At 35.8% G+C, this 19013-nt stretch overlaps 1 protein-coding gene across 11 annotated transcripts in view; it reads right to left on the bottom strand.

Moving 5' to 3' along the window:
- Positions 1–19013, bottom strand: part of LOC105464217 (bone morphogenetic protein receptor type 1B) — a 393013-nt gene that overhangs the window by 65719 nt on the left and 308281 nt on the right. For 2 of the 11 annotated variants that reach the window (XM_071093297.1, XM_071093295.1), the window contains exon 4: positions 10807–10870. The exons of the other annotated variants lie outside the window; for them this stretch is intronic. The gene's annotated coding sequence lies outside the window, so the exon portion shown is untranslated. The remainder of the gene's footprint in view (positions 1–10806; positions 10871–19013) is intronic. 11 annotated transcript variants of the gene reach the window in all.

The raw sequence follows: 19013 nt of genomic DNA on the forward strand, positions 1-19013 counted from the left end.
CTAAATGACTCCCTTCAAGAAGAAAACACAAGTGCTATTTTACATCTAACTGCAAACACACACACACGTACACACACACACACACACACATCTATCTCTAGCATGTTAAAATGCTTCAAGGAAAACACTATGTAATTAAATATAATCTATCATGGAACCATAGAGGCTTTATTCCACAATTGATTAGAAGGACATGAGACAAAGTTCATGACCAGCCTGGCCAACATGGCTAAACTCTGTCTCTACTAAAAATACAAAAATTACCCAGGTGTGGTGGCACACATCTGTAATCCCAGCTACTAGAGAGGTTGAGGCAGGAGAATCACTTGAGCCTGGAGGCAGAGGCTGCAGTGAGCCAAAATTGTGCCACTCCAGCCTGGGCAACAGAGGGAGATTCTGTTACAAAAAAAAAAGGATATGAGACACACCAAGGCCTTTACTGCAAGGGCCATATATGGGTAAAACACAACATTTAGAATTTATTTTTCCTACTTGCCAGAAAACAAATCAAAATCTTCTCTCTTTCACGCTTCCAAATGTCAGAAGCTTTTCAAAACAATTTTGAGGTTAGCGAAGAGAACACACAGGTGTGTGTTATGTCAACTACTGAAAGCAAATAAAGGCTAGCCTGGAATCTGATCTCTCTACGGACACATTCTTGTGGGCATTACAAATGCTCCCTGAAGGAATATTACACTAATGCTGACTAACTTTTTAAAACATCCCAAATCTCATTAGATCTATTCCTTAGCAGTACTGTTCAAAGGCATGACCTCTACTAACATCAAACTCACTGCCACTTCTTAGTAAACCTTTAATGTTTTCTCCAATAGCACCTTCTCCTTTCTATTTCACTGACAACAGGTTGAACAACAATAAAATATTCAATATCAACACATGTAAGTTTTTGTCATGTCATGAAAACTATGACAAACCACAAACAATTAAATGTGAGGTTATCAGTAACAAATGCTTAAGAATACTGGTTCGCATTAATGGCTACTGGTCTTAAGAAAACCATCACATATTTTGACTGCTGTGTAACAAGCCTGGCACAGAAAGATGGCAATAGTACTTTCATATCTGAAATTACCAGTGTTCAAGCTAAAAACTATAGTTATCATTTAAAACCTCTATTAGACACAAACAGCAACAAACATGACATGTTCTTAATTTTCAAAAAATAGTGGCAAGAAAGGATTCTTACCATCAAATGACTCCAATCAAGATTAGAAAAATCTTTCCACCAGTAAAATGACCTAATAGTCATAGCTTTATGAATGTTTATCAATGATTCAGAATCGTATCAGTTTATACCTTTAAAATTCATTGTCAATCATGTTCATATTCATTCAAAAGATTTTGTATTTCTATAAACCCTCCTTTTTACACACACACAGGTACACACAAATATGTCCACAGTGAGGGTCAACAGGAAACAAATTATTCCCATAAAACCTGTCTCTTCTTGCCAAACGTTCCTAATATTTTATAAATCTCACAAGTAACTTACTACTGGACAAACCTTCCAGCTAATGATCAAAAATATAAAACTTCAAAACATTTTTCCCTTTTTCTAAGTTCTTCATAAAATGCGTGAATGCTCATGCCCCAGAAAAAGCTAATGCACAAAACAGGATATACCACGGCACTCTCAGCTTCCGCTGCAACATCAAGACTGGCTGATAACTTGCTTATATATTTTCTATTTACACATATCAAGTTTCCCAGCATTACTTTCCTCCTCACAAGCAGCAAACCCAGAGGCCTTCATTACTAACATTCCACAATGCATGGGGAAAACAAGTTGAGGGGCAGGGAATGGTGCAAGTGTCTCTGTACTTGAGTGTATGTGCAGAATGTCTTTTTTATCTGAGATCCTTTTCTGCTTCCTTCTTGATTTCTCAAAAACTTTGACATTCTTTGAGACCCAGATGTCTCCTTTCTTCCCTCCTGCACACACTGAGAGGACAGGAAACAGCAGGTGTGAAATGTTCCTGTTTGCCTCTCTCGACTTCACAAGCAACTCCTGTTTGCAAACTGTCTTTCATCCTTGCTTGCTGTCTCAGGGGAGCGACCTGCCATTGGTCTGCTGGATCCCATTTCTTCTCACACACCCAGGTGTACAGCCATGGCCACAGTCCCTCTCACAGAGGATGGTTTGCTTTGATACATTCCTTCTTCGGTTATGATCAAAGAGTCGTTTTCCCAACCTAGACCAGCCTGGCTAAAGAAGGGTTTTACAACAAAGACAAAATGAGTGTATGGGGAAGAAAGGTGATGAGAATTCTGAGAGGAAAACCTGAGATGCCTGTGCTTAGGCCTTCATGTCAAAATGTAAAAACTTACATACAAAACATGAAACCAGGCACCAGCTCTTTCAATAGGCCAACTCACACGTGTAACAGGATAACTAGACTCCAAGCAGGTGTAGGAATCATGATTTCTAGCTCTAGCTATGCTACTGACTCAGAAATCTCCCCAATGTCTTGGTTAGAAAACCAGCACAGTGATGATTCACCAAGTAAGACTCAGGTAGTAAACACAGGTTCTTACGATACATTTGTTAAGGTAATACTGAGTGAATGAACCAGATTATGGAAAAGACTCAGACAAACATACCTGCCTAGATTAGGAATTTAGTGCAAGGTAAGTGTCCCTGAGTCAACATTGTAATGTAGTAATGCTCCACATGGGGATTGCTTTCCTCTGACCACTTCGAACTTTACCCTTACCTAAAACAAAATTTGGGAAAAGGACATCTAACCTCCCATTGCCTAAGATTACAGAGGGATAAAAATAAATCTGAACCTACTCTGACCACAAACATAGAAAATCATTTACATGAAAAAAAATATGTATATATACACATATACACATATACACACACACACCTACACATATGTATATATGTAGACACACATATGTGTAAATATATATTTATAAAGATATGTATAGATCATGTAGAGTACTGAACTTATATAAAATATAAGTATTTTTTATTATATATAAATTATATCTGTATATAAAGATATATATATCTTATAAATTAGATATGAATATATGTATAAATGTCACTGATTTAATCTAATTTCAGGGAGATTTTACATATTTACATATCTAATTTTACATATTTAGGGAATATTACATACATATAAAATTATTTATGAGTTTATATTAGTGACTTTACTTAGAAAGGGATTTGAAAGGACTGAAACAAGACTTTAGTATATTAGAGAAAGGAGAAAATGTCAGGACATACAGCCAAAAGTGAATAGTTGTGAATTTCCAAAATTAATCACAGACTAATCTGAAAATAATCTGCATTTCCTTTGAGCTTATTATATACAAAATATATTTAATTACATAAAAATATAGTTTAATACTGCACCATTAACTCAAGTGATTATGTTTTTAATTTTACTTAGTAATAGTAAAATGGGAAGAAATTACGAAGAAACACACAAAAAAGAGATATGCTTTATGGAGTGGTTATAGAGTGGTGAACCAAACCCTTAATTCCATCCTCCATAAGGTATCTTTGGGTTGAAGGTGAAGCATCTGCATGCATAGTATAATATCAAGAACCACCAAAAAATAGTGTGTTATCCTGAAATCTTATTAGGCTGCTCTGAGGAGATGAGTTATCTGACCCTGAATATCATAAGCACTTTCCTGTTCCAAATATTTCCAGTTCCTTTCACTTTTTTATTACAGTAGTAAGTCTCTCCCTTTCCCCTCTAACACACACACTCCCTTTTTCCATCACTTCAGTTAAACTTCTAACTCTTGAGATTCTAAGGTTTGAAAAACATTGTAAATTTTTCTTTTCGCTTCTACAACAAAAATCAGCCTATAGCCATAGAAGATTATAGTTATTTACCATGATTATATTCACCATAATCTTTCAGTTTCTTTATAATCTGCTTTTTGTTATCATTGGCATCTTTGTGGAACAGATAAGGACAGTTCTTGCCAAAGAGGTCTGAATTCTTTTGGTGTGGTCAAGCAAAAAATAAAAAAGAAGAATGCTTAACAGGAATGAGATGATTATGTTAAAAATACTGCCAGCTTCAAAGCAAGTTAGAGGTCACACTGTTGTACCTGCGTGCCCTGAGTTGCCTTATCAATAAAATGAGGTTGTAGGAAGACAAATTCTCTAACCTCTCTTGTACTTCAAATATATTGTGATTCTATGTAACTTTCATCCTTTACTTACAGGTACTTTACTTACAGGTACTCTTTTTTCAAATCTATAGCATGAAAAAAGGGTACTGAATATTCCATGAATAAAACAAGGATTCCAGATCTGACTGCCATTTACTAGTTTGTGACCTTAAGCAAGTTCTTAATTTCCTTTGGTCTCAAACACTTCACAGCAACAATACTTACACTTCACGGAGTTTGGGAGATTAAATGAGATGTAATCATTTATCTATCCCCTATTACAGGTTTATAAATTTGTTTAATGTAGTCCTCAAAATACTCTGCCATGTAAGTGTTACTCCTCTCATTTTACAAATGATGAGGGGACTAGAGTTGGAAGAGGTTATTTGCCTGAGTACAAACTACTGAGCAGCAGACAAAGTGGAAGGAAGTAAAGTTCTGCACTCTGCGACTTTTAAAAGCAGTGATTCCTCTAGACAGCAGTTCTCAAATACTTTCTTCTCGGGACCCTTTTACATTGTTAAAAATGACTGAGGATACCAAATTTTCTATGTATCTGGATACAGTTTTCAGTATTTACTATGTTAAAAAAAACTGAATAGTTAAAAAAATGTGTAATTCATTTTAAAAATAATAAATTCATTATATTTAAACATATTTTCAAGAAAACGGTGGCATTGCCCTACATTTTTGCAAATCTCTTTAATGTCTAATTTAATAGAAGAAACTAGATGTTTGCTTTTGCACTCAATCTGTTACAACATGTTGTTGTGATTCACATATTAAGAATAATTGGTCCCACACAGATACGCAGTTAGAAAGGAGGCTATTTTAATAGCCTTTTCATATGAGTGGTTATTCTTTAATATACACTATAACTGAACAACAGGGAGTTTCTTAAAACTTACAATACAGGCTCTAAAACTCTATCAATGAAATTTTCATATTCTGATAAATTAAAACCTACTGTCCATCTTGTATTTTAAACTGATCTTTTACCTATGCATGAATATGAAACGACAGGCACTGGCCATCTGGGAAAAAAATGTTTGGTCCACTCAGTTATGCAGATCAGTTATGTGGATACAAGCGTCACAAAATCCTAACTTTTGCTTGAAAGTTTGAGTTTTATCATTAGCAATAAATATTGTCAACTGTTTTCCTTGAACTGGCAGGCTCAATTCATTCATTTTTGAGAATATGTCTGCAAATACCCAAGTCTGAATAACCATAGTTTTTCTGTCAGTCATTGTTTCTAGTAAAAATTTTGTTTCATGAAGTAAATCTCAAGACACCTGTAGTAGTCCGTTCTCACGCTGCTAATAAAGACATACCCGAGACTGGGTAATTTATAAAGGAAAGAGGTTTAACTGACTCACAGTTGAGCATGGCTGAGGAGGCCTCAGAAAACTTACAATCATGGTGGAAAGGGAAGCAAACACGTCCTTCTTCACATGGCAGCAGCAAGGAGAAGTGACGAGCAAAAGACAGAAAAGCCCCTTATAAAATCATCAGATCTCATGAGAACTCACTATCACAAGAACATCACGAACATCACTGCCCCCATTATTCAATTACCTCCTACTAGGTCCTTCTCATGACGTGGGGATTATGGGAAGCACATTTTGAGATGAGATTTGGGTGGGGACATAGTCAAACCATATCAACAACGATTGACTCTCAGTTGCTGAAAAATTATATATACTTTACATTTTGTCACACAGAATATTCAAAAGACATTTACAGAGAGGTTGAAATTTAATAAAATTAATCATTTTATTGTTTCATTAAGTATATTCTGAAATGAAGCTTCCTTTTGTTTTTTTTGGTTGGTTGGTTGTTTTTACTATGAGCACACTGGAGTGAAGAATACAAGTATAGTTTGGTTCCTGCTTTGATTTGTGCTAAGGTTCTATCCATTATTACCTATTATCCGTGCAAATGTTAATAAAACATGTTAATATTACTATGTTGGCAAATCATACTTTGAAAACTGACACAACAAATGACCAATAACCAGTCATTAGCATTAGAGAGAAAATTTATAAATATTTTAGGCCAGGTGTGGTGGCTCATGCCTGTAATCCCAGCACTTTAGGAGGCCAAGATTGGTGGATCACTTGACATCAGGAGTTTGAGTCCAGCCTGGCCAACGCGGTGAAACCCCATCTCTTCTAAGAATACAAAAATTAGCCGGGTGTGGTTGTGGGCACCTGTAATCCCAGCTACTCAGGAGGCTGAGGGAGGTGAATCGCTTGAACCCACGAAGTGGAGGTTGCAGTGAGCCGAGATCATACTACTGCACTCCATCCTGAGCGACAGAGCAAGACTTTATCATACACACATACATAAAATATTTTAAGAGAAGCTAAGGCATTTTTGCCGTGATGGAAGAGAACAGAGTGAGCATAAGAGATGATTTGTTTTAAAAGGAAAAGAATTAAGAAAATATGTAATTTTGAAACTCTTGAGATCTAAACAGAGCTTTTCATCTGTACTTTAAATGCTTTTATTTATAAGTGCCACAATTAAGTACCTGAGTCTTAATTTTTTAACCTAGCACCTCCTAGATTCAGCCAGTTATGAAGTATTGGGAAATACTTGGGAAAAGAAGAAATGAATCATTAATATGGGAGTAAATAAGCATATACAGAAAGTTCACATTCTCAGAAAGTAATTTAAAAAAGAAAAAGTTTCTCAAATGTGGAACAAATCAGTCTTCATTGATTTTTGTTTTTTGTTTGCCTATTTGGGGTTGCCTTGATTTGCCTATTTTTGCCTGTTTTGGGTTATAGGATATCATAGGCAGAATTGTTTCTTCTGCATTTTTTTTTTCATTTCACACCTGAACACTGAAGAACTGATTATATATATAGAGAGACAAACTTTTCCCTAACTTTATGTTTGTTTATGTCTTGATTTGAACTTAAGTCTTGATTTCCAAACACAAGTCAGTTTTTCTTACCTGCTGGAGAAAATTGTTAATTCTAAATTAGGAAAAATCATGTTATTACATATAAAGGCCTGAAAGATGAGATACACTAAGGAGACCTTCTTTTCCTACATGAAATTATTACAGAAGTTCCGAAAGTATCTTTCTTATGTGATATCTTAAATATGGTATTATTTCACATTCTACATGAAATATTTAGAATATCCAAATTACAATATAAACTGCATGAGAGCAAGAGTTATGTCCCTTTGGCTAACTACTATGTCCTCAGCATCTAGAATCATGTCAGGCACCTGGCAGGCACATGATAAAGTTTTCTTGAGGTACGTAGAACAACTTCCCTATCGTGAAGGCCTCATGGATCATCTAATAAGACAAAAGAAAGAAACACCATTACCTCATATACATTTATGATTCTGTCCTATCTCAGTTGTGTGTATTTTCTATTGTGATTGTCATTTGGTAAAATTTCTGCTTTCTGAAATTGAAAATGAAAGGGGAAAATGCAGCTGGGTTTTTCTTACATTTCCCCTTCCTTCTGACATATAATTTTCAAACCCAAGAAATACAGTCTTTAAAAATATTTTATACTTAAAATTTAAATGTCTTCAAAAATTTGGTTGGGCACAGTGGCTCAGGCCTGTAATCCCAGCACTTTGGGAGGCCAAGGCAGATAGATTACTTGAGTTCAGGGGCTCTAGACTAGCCTGGGCAATATGGTGAATCCCTGTCTCTACAAAAAAAACACAAAAATTAGCCAGGTGTGGTGGTGTGCGCCTGTGGTCCCAGCTACCCTGGAGGCTGAAATGGGAAGATCGCTGGAGCCCAAGAGGTTGAGGCTGCAGTGAGCTGTGACTGCACCACTGCACTCCAGCCTGGGTAAGAGAGCAAGACTCTGTCTCAAAAATAGTAAGGAAAAAAAGAAAGAAATACAGTTTTTGACAGAGCCATTTCATTTAAATTATGTTTTAGATAAATAAGGAGTGAAACAGGGGAACACGGGTGTGAGAAGGTTCTGAACACAGTATGTAGTACCAATGTAACCTTGACACCACCTTACAGAAGAAAGTGCATGGGCTAGACTAATTAGCTGTATGGCTTTGAGCAAATTCATTAGTTTCCCTAGACTTCAACTTCTTCATCTTGTAAACAGGGGTAATAATGTTTACTTCTCACATGGCTGGTGTTAAAATTAAATGAAGTATGATATAAAGCACTTAGTACAGAGCCCAGTGCCTGAGATACAGTAAATGACCAATAAATGTTAGTTCTATTCATTTATCAGAAATCCATGAGTTAAAACTGGTCAATAAAAAGAATGTAAGTTTCACTGCAATTGCATATAGATAAAGCCACTACCAGAATTTAGAACCAATTAAAAAATATACACCAGTTAAAAATATGCACACACAAGACTACTTCCTAGAGTATGACAGATGACCTCCAAGTATTTATCACTGGTAATAATACCTACTGGTACTAATTCATATTTTAAAATTTTAGCTAATTGAAGTCACTTTCTACTTTGTTATATCATTTCACTACGTAGAAGACAATAATGTGGAAATTCCATAGTCATGGTTCCTGCTGGTACTGATACGTATCTCTGTCACTGCATAAAGAACCAAACTGGAGAACAGTACATACTACGTGAAGCATACCCATGTTACTGACTCATATTTACAGCTGCTTTGTGCACGATATCAGCCTGGCTTTCCAAGCACTACATAGATGTATCTTAAAATGGTATGCTGTGTGTGCCATATTCAATTCACTTTATAAGCTATTCCCAAAGCTAGATGATATTAGCTATATTTTAAACACTATTTTATATTTGCATTACATCTTGTATTTTGCAAGATACTTACATGAATATATATGTGTATGTTAAACAGATTCAGACACACATACATTCTATAACGTCTTCACAGAGTGTTAACTAGGTTTTAAAACTGGCATACATTAAATCATTTACCTCAGCTCTTCCATAATATATAATCATGTAAAGCCAGTTATAAAACTTTACTGAATTCTAATTTACCATCTTTTAATAGGAAGATAATATATAGGAAACATCACATTCACTTTAAAATTTATGAAGACAATTTAAAAATTATATGTAGAAAGTGGCTTGTCAACAAACCATTAGCAAAGTGCTTGTGTGCTTTGTGCTTGGTATGCCTCAAGCAAGTAAATAATGATTCCTGAAATAATCCATCAATGAAAGAAGGAGAACTACTGAGCGCCTACATTAGGTGAAAACTGTTCTAACAGCTTTCATGTGTTTTCACATAACTCTTAACGGAGCCTGGCAAAATAGACATAAGTATTCCCATTTGTCTAAATGACTGAGGCCTATATGGTCTTAAGGTGGAGCTAAGATGCTCACTACTCCACATTACTGCTTTACCAAATCACCCCATAATAGTAATAATACTACATCACCATCAGCAGGCGTATGTACATTTGATTTCTCTTTTTCCCAGTAGGAAAGATAGATTTTCCTACGTCTTCTGCGTTCCCTTACCACAAAATACAAGTTATTGGCTGCAGTCCTTCCTTTCTCCTGCTGTTATACCTGTCCCTAACCAATGTTACTGTAATACTCTCATCTCCTTCCCACTTCTTTCATCTAGTGTTTGCACTGCTGCCTTCTAAAGATAACAACACATGTGCATATGCTTGTAAAGCGAATAAAGTAAAGCAAATAAAAATCTCTAACAGTTCTAAGTTTCTTAGGAAGGCATTCAATGTTCTTCATGAACTGATTCAACCTTTCGTTCCAGTTTCATCTTCTACCATAGTCTGCTCCCTATCCATACCTTATTCTAATTAGATGTACCATGACTTTTGTATTCCCATGTTTTTGCTTATAATTCTGATTGTGTTTCTTTTTTGATGTTTCCACAGAACTTTACTGTGTTATATATTTTACTCTACCTTAGCTGCATACACATGTTGTGGCCTACCAACTACCTCCCTCTTATTGCAAGTAGCATAATTTATTTACATGAGTCACCCCACTGATTACTTGGATAATTAGCTGTGTGACCTCAGACAATTTACTTAACCTCCATGAATTTTCATTTCCTCATCTGTAAAATGAAGATGATAATAATACTTATATATGTAAAATGCTTTTAGTACCTAGAACAGTTTGCCTCATATAAGTGTGAGCAATTTATATACTACTATTAGCTACAATCTTCAAAGAACTTCATTGTTTGATGCTAACTGGCTCATATATGCATCCAACTCTGATTTTTAGTCTTGCAAATTTTTGAAGACATTAAAATTTTTAAGTATAAAATATTTTTAAAGACTAGATTATAACTTTTCATAGTAGTTTTACATTAGCAAATACATACGTTATTATAATGAACTAAAAAAGACAAGCTAACTATAGCATAAGACCAATCTCAAGTATAATACTAATAAAGTTGGAATGGATTCCTGCAGAGCACAAATTAAGCTCATCCCTCCAATCAAAGCATCAGTTCATCCTAAAATTTTACTATATAAACAGTGAAATGAGGGTTGTAAGTCAAGCTAGGACTCTTGGGAAGAGATAAGCCTATTAACTGAATACAATTTAGAAACTATTTTTGAAATGCCTTCTGTACATTTTACTATTTACACAAAAAACATGCCTGTTTTATAGTTACAGGATATTCATAGTTCAATACCTGGGTCTTCTCTTCTTTCTCTCTTTGCACTAGACAAATTAACAAGTCTGATACTTCAGTCCAACTAGAAAAAGAAAGAACAGACATCAGGCTTGTGAGAGTGGCTGGATGGAAGGGAAAGAAAGCTATGGAGCTACTGAGCTGAGAGAGAAACCTTACAGTAATATAAATCAAAAAGCAGGCCAAATAGTACCACTGTATCTGAGTGCCTACTTGGAAGCATGGAAATAATTGACTGTGTTCTATAAAGTCTTTCTACTCCAAACTGAGGACTATATGGGTAAGAATTATAAAGGCAAGTTAAACAAGAATCAAAATTGGGTATAAACACTCAAGTACACAATGGCTATTAAATGACACAGGATTATATTCTTATCTTTCATTAGTATCATACTACTAATACTATTCATATATCATCTACATACAACATGTGAAAATAAAGTACTGCTATCATGCATCTAAAAAACAGACTAACGATAGATTCACTATTAAATGCCTAAAAATCTTAAGTACAGCAATCACTTTCCAGTAGAAAATAATTATTAGAAGTGAATGTTTACTAAGTTACTGTGAAACAGATCCAATACCTTTTATACAGACTCTGAGAAGAACAGATGGTGAAAACAGTAAAATTTCCAGTGGAAACTATGCCTAATTATTATTAAATTTATGAGGCTTGTCTTAAAGATAAGGTTTGAGTTAAATAATAGCTATCAGCACTTTAGAAAGACACATTTAATCTTATGACCTACAGTGTGTAAAGTAGGATGGTAAATGACTTAAGAATAAGTGGGATGTTCTTTAGAGGAACACATTTACCAACAAGACTACAAATTTTTGGTTTCCAGGTCAGTGCCTGCTTCTGCAAATGTTAAGCCTCATGAAAAAAGAAATATGCAGATGGATGCTTTACTTCTTTGCTCATCCCAAAACATACCTCTATTTGATATTTAAAATAATCATGCACAGGCGTGTAACTTTTCTACCTTTTCTATCTGATTTCAGGTCCAGGTATTTTTTAATTTCCATTACCAAACTCAGGTCCAGGTTTTTTTTTTTAATTTCCATTACTAAATAACAGTGATTTACCTAGAGTAGCAGCAAAAACAGCATAACTACTCTAGCTTCAAAGTACTTTGTTTACTTTAGTAATTTTTCATTCATAAAAGAATGTGCTTTTGAAAGTGACTGAATACATACATTTAGGCATCCTTATATTATTCGCATAATATTAGAACCAGGAGAACAGCTGCAGTCCAAGGTAGCTGGAAGTGGTAGCATAGGGCCTTGGGGTCTTCAGAAAAAAGACAATGATGAAAAATGAAAATGAAGAAAACTAAAATGCTACCCATCAAGAGTGAGGATTCATTAACTATTCCTGTGCACCCCTCCACCCCCAGTAAGGAGAAAACAAAGGCCTTTCCAAGGGGCTCTAGCAGGGCCAAAGCGTGTGAACTGAAAGGAAAGATTTCTGAAGGCAGAGAAAACCAGCATTCCAGGCACTATTCTAAGTATTTTTCGTGTATTAACTCAGTTGCTTGTTCCAACGAGCTTGTGGAATGTGTAGTATTATCTTTTCCATATTGCAAAACAGAAACTGAGGCACTAAGAACTTGCTCAAAGTCGCAGAGCTAAGAAAGAGCTGAAATTGAGATTTAAATACAAAAAGTGACTCCAAAGCCTTATCTAAGCATTACGATATGCCATATGAAAACAGGATTTCCAAGTATCTTCAGAAAACAAACAAACAAAAAAACACCAAGCCAAAAGTCAATGCAAAATTAAAGTCATCATATAATAATAAAATATATCTATATTATTCAAACTCCTACCTAGAATCACTTTTAAGAGACACTTAATTCATTTGTAGAGTGTTTCTCTTGACAATTCACAAGGAGGAAAGAGAGATGTGAGTTTCTGTGCTTTGGTCTTAAAAGTGTTTTTATCTTTCTTTTAAAGTGAATTTTAATGAGCCCTTAATTGTCAAAGGACTTCATAAATATTCATTAGACATTAAGAGAAGTCCTGTTTCCCATTCCTAAAAGCTGAGAGAGAAAACAGTAAGACTTCAAAGTGGAGAAGGCATGAAGAAAGACTAAGTGGAACTATGAACATCTGGTTTTGTATTAGATGTTTATTGAAAGGCTCAAATCATTAGAACACTTACATTCTCAGTATGGAAATATTTTTTTTTCCTTAATAAGAAGTTATCCAGAGTATCATCTCTGTTGGTGATATTTTCTTCTTTTCAGTCCGTCATCTAATTCTGAAGGATCCAAAACAATTCACTAACTCTTTATAATGCCTTCTGCACCACTGAACAGTAAAATGGTTATGATGTTGGGAGGAAATGATTTTGATCTAAATCAACAAGACAAGCTCTGCTACTATGAAAGTGCCATAAACCTTTCATAAAAAAGGGTTTTCACACTGGATTTGTGTCTTCAAAGAAAATATCCACCAAAATATTGCATTTTACATCAATCCTACATAGCAGTCAGGATAATATCACACAGATAAACTTCTCTTCATTAAGTCACAGCCTTGAATATTTCCTAGTCACCAAAACCAGGGAGATGCCCAGAAGATATCATGGCAATTCTGTGTTCCCAAATGGCTTGGCAAGTCAAATATTAACTTACTAAGAATAAATCTCTCCAAAGCCCACCACTTCTAATTCACTGCTGAAAAAGAAATCTGTAAAAGAGGGAAAACTATATTTGCTATTTGTAGCAATGATTTTCTCCCTTATCTCTTAGAACTTTTGTTTCCCCAGCCAAGAAACATAAACAGATAGGTTTTTAGAAAGATACCTTCATAAAAGACTATCAACTGTGAAGTAGCTTCCTTGTCACTATCATGCAACCAAAAGCAAGAGATATATCATATTGGTCAAGTTTGAAGAAAATAGAAGATGAATATTAACTCAAGAAAATGTGTATGCTTCTTTAATAGACTCCTACTTCTGTAATTTCCAATATGAACCAAATTCAGAATACTTAAATCATTTTAATTTTTAAAAATTTTTAATTACAAATGATTAATGATTTGTTTTGCTTCTTCACTGTGTTTATTACTTTATTATTATTCTACTACCTTCCAAATGAATGCGTATGGTGATATAAACAAAATGTAAAAAGGATAAAACTAAAACACAAGTATATAGTTTTCTTAATGGCTGTTTAATAATTTAAAGTTCAGAGTAAGAAACTGAATTTTAATTCCATATAGTTAGCTTCAATATACATTAAAAATACTATAGTGAAGAATACAACTACTTAAGACTTGTAGTTTTCCTCATTTTATTAAACTTTATTCTGGTCTCTATTAAGTGTTACCTGACATTTATCTTCTACTTCATTAGAATAACCAAAATGTCTGACCTTCTTGCTCAATCCATAGAGCTAAGCCTAAGATGCTTCCTGACTGAATAAATGTGAATGAATTTAAAATTGGTTATTGTGATGGTTAATTATGTGCATCAACTTGACTGGGACACAAGGTGCCCAGGTATTTGCTCAAACATTATTCTGAGTGTTTATGTAAGTGAGGGCGTCTTTGGATGAGATTAACATTGACATCTATAGACTGGGTAAAGCAGATTGCTCTCCCTACTGTGGGTGGGCCTCATTCAATCAGTTAGTTGAAAGCCTGAATTGAACAAAAAGGCTGACCCTTTCTCAAAGTAAGAAAGTCCTACCTGACTGCCTTCAAACTAAGACATGGGCTTTTTTCCTTTCTTTGCACTTGAACTGAAACCTCCCCTCTGCCTAAGTCTTGACTCTGCTGGCCTTCTGCCTCAAACATGCCATCCAATTTCCTGGCTCCCGAGCTTGACCAAGTGCAGATCTTGGGACTTGTTAGCCTCCAGAATCATGTGAGCCAATTCTTTATAATAAATCTCTTTACACACACACACACACACACACACACACAAATACACACACACACACACACATACAAACACACACACGCTTTATCACCTTATTGGCTCTGTTTCTCTGGAGAACCCCAACTAACAGTTAACAAAGTGTCACTAAATAACCAGGCATTTTAAAAAACAAATACAAACGGTTATTTAACTAAATCTGAACTAACTCAGGCCCTTGAATTATGGTTTTCATGATTTCTTCAATTCCAGAAAGCAAGAACTGTAATTTCATTGTCAGCAATATAGAGTTCATATATATATATACACACACACAAACAGACATATATATTCATAATCTATGCTTTATTGATTGCAATTTTGGCAACATAGCCCTTCATAACTCTATGACCCACTGAGTATCCAATGTGAGCTCAGACTGGTAAACCATTAACATCTTCTTAGTGTACTGCAAAGTATCAGTATGAGATTAAACAGCAATGATTCAATTCAAATAAGTCAAAGATTTCATCCACAGCTAAGGTATATTCACCAACTAAGAGATCAGAAAGAGTGATTTTTGTTTTAGTTTAGTTTCTATAAATTTCCTCGGGCAGTATATTTCTCATCTCTATCTTCTATTGGCCCAGAAATTTGTATATAATAATCTTTTCCAACAGTATTGCCCCCTTGAGAAATCAAATTGTTTAATAAATTTCTAAGTTGAAGAACAGTTCAAGAGGCTTGACTCTCCTCTGTTAAATAACATAATAAAATCACCAGAGGTATGAAAGCTACTGGCAAAAACCAAAGCTTCAAAAACCAAAGCTTTCAAAACACATGAAAAATGTGTTCGTGAAAATTACAACAATTAAAATTTTTATATAATGAAACAGATACATACATACCAAAAATCTTACTTGAAACATTTAGACATTTTTCATTATATGGATTCTGAGTGTTTTAGTACAGAACATACTCATTTCTGGTGACTAAAGGAAGAAGAAGTGCTTCAACACGTTTTCAATAAAAGGAAATGGCTATGAAAGCAAAATAAAGAGTTTGAGGCTAGCCAGGACAAACTAAAGGTAAATTCCTTGCACTCTAGAGATACTCAGGCATTTTGTCTTAAGAGAAATGCTTTTATCTTTCTTTCAAAATATACCAAAAATTTTTTTTATTTCTTAAGGTTTTCTTTTTCTATTTTTTAAATAATCTAGAAAAGAAATAGTGGCAATGATTAAGAACTTCTATGCTCCTGCAGGAACACAGTGAGTTACATGTGGGTTTTCCTTGTTTGTTTTTTTTGTAAGGCCGCTAGCCTAACTCAAGGCAAAACTTCCTCACTAGGCACTAGTTTACCCTACAATATCCTTTCCTGAGTCCTAGGCCAATGCACTTAACTGACTACCAGGCATCTGACTAAGAAGTCTTGTTTATATGTCAAACTCAACAAACTCTGAAGTTACTCTTCTTTTTCATGAAGCCTTTCCATCCTATCCCTTTCTTTCCGAAATCTGCTCTTCCTTCAGCATTCTCTCTGATGAACATCACCGCCATCCATCCGGCTGCCAGAGTGAAAAACCTGAGTCTTCTTATATCTCTTCTGCACTCATATTCACTATATCTAATCCATCAACATCTCAATCATTTTAATCTTCTATATTTTTCTGTCATCCTGCCTCCTCTCACCACTGATGCTATTAAAAAGATGCCAAAAGGAGGTCCTCATCATTTCTTACCTGGTTGACAGCACAGCCTAATTTCTACTCTCTATCCCTACCTTCCTTTAGCCTTCTTTATACCACAGCTAAGATCACATTTTTTTTTTTTTTTTTTTTCGTGACAGAGTTTCGCAGTTTCTCTCTTGTTGCCCAGGCTGCAGTGCAATGGCGCGATCTTGGCTCAGGGCAACCTCCGCTTCCCAGGTTCAAGCAATTATCCTGCCTCAGGCTCCCAAGTAGCTAGGATTATAGGCATGTGCTACCACATCCGGCTAATTCTGTATTTTTAATAGAGACAGGGTTTCTCCATGTTGGTCAGGCTGGTCACAAACTCCCGACCTCAGGTGATCCGCCCACTTCGGCCTCCCCAAGTGTTGGGATTACAGGCATGAGCCACCGCACCTGGCCAAAATTACAGTTTCTAAATTATCTGTTCATTCATGTACTTAACAATTATTAAATGAGCACCTTCCAGGTACCAGGCTCTGTTCTAGGCCCAAGGACATAGCAGTAGAAAGAAACGGACACAATTTCAGGCCCTTACAGAAGGCATGAAATTTCAAGAGAAAAAGAAACAGTAAATAAAACAACATGAAGATATCTAAATTATACTAAGCACTTTGGAGAGAAATTAAGTAGGAAACAGGGTAGATTTATTGGGAGTGGTCATGATTTTAAAGAGGATGGCTAAAAGTCAGTTTTGAGAAGGGAAGGATGAAGAGAGTGAGTTGTGAAGAAAGGGGGAAATGTGTTCTAGACAGAAGGAGTATCGAGCCAGAGCCTTGAAGGAGAAGTGCACCTGGCATTCTTGAAGAGTAACAGGTGCCAGTTTTTCCAGCAAGAGTAACAGTAGTACGTGGTAAGGTCAGACACGAAATGGGGAACAGATCCTCACGGGCCTTTTTGAAAACTTCTACTCTGATTGCTATGCTAAGAATAGACTATAGGGAGCAAAACCAAAGCAGAGAGCCAGTCAGGAGATTGTTGTTATAATGACGGCAAACACTGACTGTGGTTTGGACATGGGTGGCAGTGGTGGAGGTGATGAGAAGTGGTCAGATTCAAGATATATAGTAAGTCCTCACTTAACGGTGTTGATAGCTTCTTAGAAACTGCAACTTTAAGCAAAACAATGTGTAGCAAGTCCTCAAATAATGTCATTTCCTTCAGCAAAATAATGTCATTTCCTATTGGTAAAAACCTACGCTTCAAAATACCTTCACTATAGTGACATGAGACAACATATCTCCATTATAACATCGATGAAAAAAATTGGTTTCATCATATGTCGTTTTGCTTAAAGTGCCAGTTTCTAAAAGCCTATCAACAACATTAAGTGAGGACCTACTGTATTTTGAAGGTACTTCATAATTTTGGTTCCCCAGGAAAGTAAAGCCTAAGTCAATTGCTTGCATAGAGTGAGTTTATTTGGGAATGACATCCCAGGAAGCTGAAGTTTGTGACTGGGGTTGTGAAATAACAAAGAAAACAATGGCAATTCAAGGATAAGTTATCTAGTTCAACTTCACTAAAGAAAACAAGTCCAAGTATAGCCAACCCATGGAGTCAAAGAAGTATTACCTCTCAGCCCCTATCCCCCACTAGTAAGGTCTGCTTTCATGGGCCATTATCTGCCCCTCATTGCAGGTTATACATGAGTATAGAATGGCTCCTCCCAGCGTCCCATATGCTGCATCAAAGACGGTCCATGACAGGAGGCCAGGAGATGAGACAGTGTTCAGTTCCACCTTCACAAAGCTGGGCAATGTCTTCATGGAACTGATGGCTGCAGCCCTGACAGCAGTCACAGGTAGATCAAAGAGGATTTGGAAGTGGTGCATGCAGGTGCCCATGTAGACAGTACTGACTAATTTTCCAATGGGCCATGTGTATTATGTGAGAGACGAGGAAAACTTAAGGATAATTCCAAGGGTTTTGGCTTAATTAACTGTAAGGATGGAACTGCCATTAACTGATAGAGAAGTTACTTTTCTTCTCAAAAGCCAGCCATGGAGCTACACACCCACAGGAAAACATATGTGGTTCCTAGCCTGTGTCCACACAAACCTTCATCATCATTCCCCTGTTTAAAATCTCAACTTAGCTGCTCACTACCCCTCACCTCTAACTCTACAGTCACACTAAACCCTGTACAGTTCTCTGGCAGTGCCATGTTCTCCAGCAGTGCCATGCCTTATTATCATCCTTTAGTTCTCAACTTGATTGAGACCTCCCTTTAAGCCAGATGCACACCTACCTGTTCCCAAAGTATTCTTTGTATTTGTTTGCCCCCGCGACCTCCATCTGGGAATATTTTCCTTAAATCTACAGGGCATTTCACACCGTTGGAAGACACCAAGCATTTAATAAAGGTTTGATAAACCAAAGGAAAAAATGGTTTCTTCAAGCCATTATATGCTTATTTTAAAGATGTAATAAAATGACTCTTAAGGGGAGGAGTAACATAATCAGAGTTTGTGTCTCATCTCAGACTTACAGGTAAAATATTGTTTTCAATACGTCTATTATCTACAAGACTAAATGACATATTTTGTTAATGCTGTTCATGCAGGGCAGAGACCAACAAACTTCTTCTCACAGTGTTTTCTTGGCTT

Source organism: Macaca nemestrina, chromosome 3 (genome assembly GCF_043159975.1).
Source record: "Macaca nemestrina isolate mMacNem1 chromosome 3, mMacNem.hap1, whole genome shotgun sequence".
Classification (NCBI taxonomy): Eukaryota; Metazoa; Chordata; class Mammalia; order Primates; family Cercopithecidae; genus Macaca; species Macaca nemestrina.